This window comes from Armigeres subalbatus, chromosome 2 (genome assembly GCF_024139115.2).
Source record: "Armigeres subalbatus isolate Guangzhou_Male chromosome 2, GZ_Asu_2, whole genome shotgun sequence".
Lineage (NCBI taxonomy): Eukaryota > Metazoa > Arthropoda > Insecta > Diptera > Culicidae > Armigeres > Armigeres subalbatus.
In genome coordinates this window covers 451,703,780-451,709,119 of record NC_085140.1, presented here as the reverse complement: position 1 = coordinate 451,709,119, position 5,340 = coordinate 451,703,780, and the positions used below count along the sequence as shown (strand labels likewise).

The 5,340-nt window shown below is 41.2% G+C and overlaps 1 long non-coding RNA gene across 1 annotated transcript; it reads left to right on the top strand.

Annotated features, from left to right (window-relative positions):
- Positions 1-410: 410 nt before the first annotated feature.
- LOC134218216 (uncharacterized) lies at positions 411-978 on the top strand. Its single transcript, XR_009981280.1, has 3 exons — positions 411-633; positions 692-759; positions 813-978. It is a non-coding gene; the product is annotated as an uncharacterized LOC134218216 (long non-coding RNA).
- The last annotated feature ends 4,362 nt before the right edge of the window (positions 979-5,340 follow it).

The window sequence follows — 5,340 nt, the reverse complement described above, 5'->3', positions numbered from 1 at the left end:
TGAACATGAGTGTGCGCCCAAGTTCAAACACACGGGTTTGAACATGGAAGTTTAAACATCAGTTTACACACAGCATGCTGTTCATCTGTTCATATTGGTCAAGTGGTTTCTCTTCTTGAGTAGCGGTGATGGCCTAGTGGTAACTCGTTTGGCGTTTACTCAGGGCACTAGTATTTGAATCCTTGTCTTTAGATTTTTTTTAGACATGGCACATGAATAGTTTCAGTTTTTTAAAAGGCTCTTTTCAGGCCTTGTCGGGTGGTGGAATAGCTGAATAAGATACTTTACCGCCTACCCACAGTTTGCGCTTGGTCCGATATCTCAATATCACAATCATTTTTTTATTCAACATTTTGCATACAATCTTCTTAATGTTCATAACTGTTGAGTACGGCCCTGCCGTACCTGCGCACCTTCCCATCCAACACTTCTATACACAGGTAAGGTACACAACCTGCTCCCCACGTACGTTGGAGAGAAACGTCACGGGCAGACCGATTGTACCCAGAAGAAAAAAGAACAACTAGTGACCATTCCCACGTTTATTTGCTAAATTAAGTTAGTTCCAAAATATTGAATACTAAAAGCGTTTCTAAAGTGAACTCAACCCAATTATTAGTGAGAACCTAATTGGTAAATTGTGCTAAAATATCTATGAAACTATGCTATTCTAATAACAGAAAATTTGCAGTATTCCCTACAATCTAGTGAACTAATAATAACCTACAATTTGTTTACATCTTAATCCTACATGCGAAGGTAAATTTCATAGTCTCAATATTACATAAATACTTAAATCTAGATTGTTTTAGTACGGTAAAGGACTAGAACTAGGTGAATATTTCCATAATAGCTAGTACGAGCCAGAACGAGTGATATTAGTTCGACCATTGTGAACCTGATGACCCGCAAATCTGCACAACGGGACTAAACGTAAGTCATGACAGGGCAAAAACATTGAATGATCGATAAACACATGTGTAACAAATAAGATAAAAAAGATGTAAATTTTAACCCTAAAATGCATTCCATTACAGCATGCAATATAATAATATCCACCTCAAACATAAAGCCTAATTCTACGGTCGTTTTGTGTGGTATTGTTATCTCGGAAATCACCCCTCGTAATTAGTTGGCAAATTCCAACAATAACAACTGAATATTATGTGCATTTTCCCGGTAATACAACAGGCAGCCTCCAATGTAATGATTATTTAAAGTATCCTTGCGTTTATGTTCTAAACGAGGTAAAATACATAGGTCTCTGTTTGTCTGTCTAAAATTTAGCCCCTAATTATTTTATATCCGTTACATATGCATTTTGTTGGAATTTGCATATCGTGAATAAAATATAGATGTTGATTCCAAAAAGTTCAAAGACACAGTTTTAATTGGGGAGGATGAAGAACTGGTTGTTAACCAAAAATACAAATTGATAGAAATTTAAAAAGATAGTAAGGGGTCTCACTTGTCATAAGACGAGTTAGTACAATCCCATTGAATTCCACCACTTAATTGTATCTTGACAGATACGTATTTCGACCTCAAATGTAAGGCCGTCTTCAGTGTCTCGTACTTGACTCGACTTGAAGAAAATGATCGCAGCTTACACTATTTATACTATGCGTAGGTATAATAATTTATCTAGGTACTTATCTAGTTACATTTACTACGGTGTTTACTTCTACTCGCTTGTTTCGCTTAATGCTTAGGTATAAACTTGAAGAGCCAGGAGCTACCATTTCCTTGATCTTTATTCAACAACCGCGTTTGTACCTGTCGGTAGATTTCCAAGCTCTCAGCAACATCAAGTTTCCACGGAGAAGAGACATTTCTTAAAATTTTAATGTTTGATGTCGTAATTGAATGATTTTCCTGATATACATGTTCAGCTACCTTAGACCTAAACTCATAATTTAATCCTTTATCAGTTTCCCTCTTAGCCTTACTTTCTACTTCCGCAATATGTTCTTTGAACCTTATATCTAACGATCTTTTGTTTGACCTACATATACTTTATCACACTGTGAACAATTAATTTGATAAACCCCGGCCTTATTTAACATTTCTACTCTATCCTTTGTGGAGCCCAACAGTGTCTTCAGTTGATTGCTTCTGCTGGAGAATACTAAAGCGATGCCGAATTTGCTCAGTCGATGGCGTAGCTGGTGGGTGATGTGTCGATCATAGGGGACCGATACCTCTTCAGCGGTTCATCGATCGGTGTCAGTGTTGTCAGTTCGTTTTTTCGTAGGTTCCTCTGCTTCTTGTTGATGATTGCTTGTATTGTTCTTTCCTTGTATCCGTTGATCCTCGCTGTTTCCAAGATGTGTTGTAGCTCCTTCGTTTTTCCTTCTTCGCTCAGGGGAATCGTCTGCATCCTGTGGATCATGTGATGAAAAGCTGCCATTTTTTGCTGATACGAATGATTTGATGTGTATGGGATGACTCTCATGGTGTTGGTGGGCTTCCTGTAGATTTCGAAGTCTAATGTTGCATTTGTTCCCTTGATAACCAGTAGATCCAAGAAAGGTAATTTACCTTCCTTTTCCTCCTCGTGGGTGAATTTGATGTCTTTATGCACGTTGTTTATCGCTTCCAAAATCCTGGGTAGATCTTTCCGGTTGATAATGCTGAAAATGTCGTCCACGTATCTCCACCATTTCTCGGGTAGTACTCCTTGTTCCTCTAGGTTGTCCTCCAAATTTGCCATGAATAATTCGCAAAAAAAGGGTGATAGCGGATTTCCCATAGGTGCACCCTTCGTTTGTTTGTAGAAGCTTCCACGGAATGTAAAGTAGTTCTCATTCATGCATAATCTTGCAAGCTTGAGATACATCTTTACTTTTCCTCGCCATGCTGTATCCGTCCGTTGTTCTATTAGCCAATCCTCCAAAAGGTTCAGAGCATCCTTCACTGGAACGCTTGGGAATAATGCCGCTACGTCGAATGATACCATGATGTCCTCTTCTCCGATGTTTCCTGATTCCAATATCCTCTTGGTGAACTCCTGGGTGTTTACAACTGATCTGCTGGGGAACGGCTTCGGCATACTCTGGAACTCCTTGACTAACCACTTGGCCAAGTTTTGTGTAGGGGATCTCACTGATGAAACTATTTCTCGCATCTCTGTATCTGGCTCATATATCTTTGGTAGTCCTTTGATCCTTGGTAACACATGGTTCGTCATTTTTACCCGGGCTTCTCCGATGATCTTCTTGCATTCCTCTATTGTTTCATCCGTAAGTCCACTCTCAAATGCCTCCGTTGATTTTTGTCGTCATCTGTTCATCGTAGTCCTCTTTGTCCATTATCACCACTGCGTTCCCTTTGTCCGCCTTCATGTAGTAAACTGGTTTCTCCTTCAACTCCTTTAAAATCCTCCTCTCGTCTTTGTTCGATGTCCCATGATGTCCTACTTTGATGGCGTCTGCTACGATGTTTCTCACACTATTCTGGTCCTGCTGATCAACATTTCGTGAAATCGCTGTCTCAGTATCCACGATTATCTGCTCTATGTCCGCTTTCTGGGTTGTCGCATACCCTAACCCCTTGTTGAGGTGTGCTAATTGTTCCTCCGTAAACTGCTGTGTAGAACGGTTAACAACGAATCCCTCGATCATTTGTACTGTGGGGTTGGTCGTTCTACCTTCCGTCGCTGATTTCCCTCGTAGAATGGTCAATTTCTTCTTGTGCAGTCTCCTCTTCCTGTCCGCTTCACACCTCAACAAGGGGTTAGGGTATGCGACAACCCAGAAAGCGGACATAGAGCAGATAATCGTGGATACTGAGACAGCGATTTCACGAAATGTTGATCAGCGGGACCAGAATAGTGTGAGAAACATCGTAGCAGACGCCATCAAAGTAGGACATCATGGGACATCGAACAAAGACGAGAGGAGGATTTTAAAGGAGTTGAAGGAGAAACCAGTTTACTACATGAAGACGGGCAAAGGAAACGCAGTGGTGATAACAAAGAGGACTACGATGAACAGATGACGACAAAAATCAACGGAGGACCATACAGGCATTTGAGAGTGGACCCACTACCCGGACTAATCCGACTTACGGATAAAACGATAAAGGAATGCAAGGGTTAAAATGACGAACCCTGTGTTACCAAGGATCAAAGGACTAACAAAGATACACAAGCCAGGTACAGAGATGCGAGGAATAGTTTCATCAGTGGGATCCCCTACACAAAACTTGGCCAAGTGGTTAGTCAAGGAGTTCCAGAGTATGCCGAAGCCGTTCCCCAGCAGATCAGTTGTAAACACCCAGGAGTTCACCAAGAGGATATTGGAATCAGGAAACATCGGAGAAGAGGACATCATGGTATCATTCGACGTAGCGGCATTATTCCCAAGCGTTCCAGTGAAGGATGCTCTGAACCTTTTGGAGGATTGGCTAATAGAACAACGGACGGATACAGCATGGCGAGGAAAAGTAAAGATGTATCTCAAGCTTGCAAGATTATGCATGAATGAGAACTACTTTACATTCCGTGGAAGCTTCTACAAACAAACGAAGGGTGCACCTATGGAAATCCGCTATCACCGTTTTTGTGCGAATTATTCATGGCAAATTTGGAGGACAACCTAGAGGAACAAGGAGTACTACCTGAGAAATGGTGGAGATACGTAGACGACATTTTCAGCATTATCAACCGGAAAGATCTACCCAGGATTTTGGAAGCGATAAACAACGTGCATAAAGACATCAAATTCACCCACGAGGAGGAAAAGGAAGGTAAATTTCCTTTCTTGGATCTACTGGTTATCAAGGAACAAATGCAACATTAGACTTCGAAATCTACAGGAAGCCCACCAACACCATGAGAGTCATCCCATACACATCAAATCATTCGTATCAGCAAAATGGCAGCTTTTCATCACATGATCCACAGGATGCAGACGATTCCCCTGAGCGAAGAAGGAAAACGAAGGAGCTACAACACATCTTGGAAACAGCGAGGATCAACGGAAACAAGGCAAGAACAATACAAGCAATCATCAACAAGAAGCACAGGAACCTACGGAATTGACAACACTGACACCGATCGATGAACCGCTGAAGAGGGTATCGGTCCCCTATGATCGACACATCACCCACCAGCTACGCCATCGACTGAGGAAATTCGGCATCGATTTAGTATTCTCCAGCAGAAGCAATCAACTGAAGACACTGTTGGGCTCCACAAAGGATAGAGTAGAAATGTTAAATAAGGCCGGGGTTTATCAAATTAATTGTTCACAGTGTGATAAAGTATATGTAGGTCAAACAAAAAGATCGTTAGATATAAGGTTCAAAGAACATATTGCAGAAGTAAGTAAGGCTAAG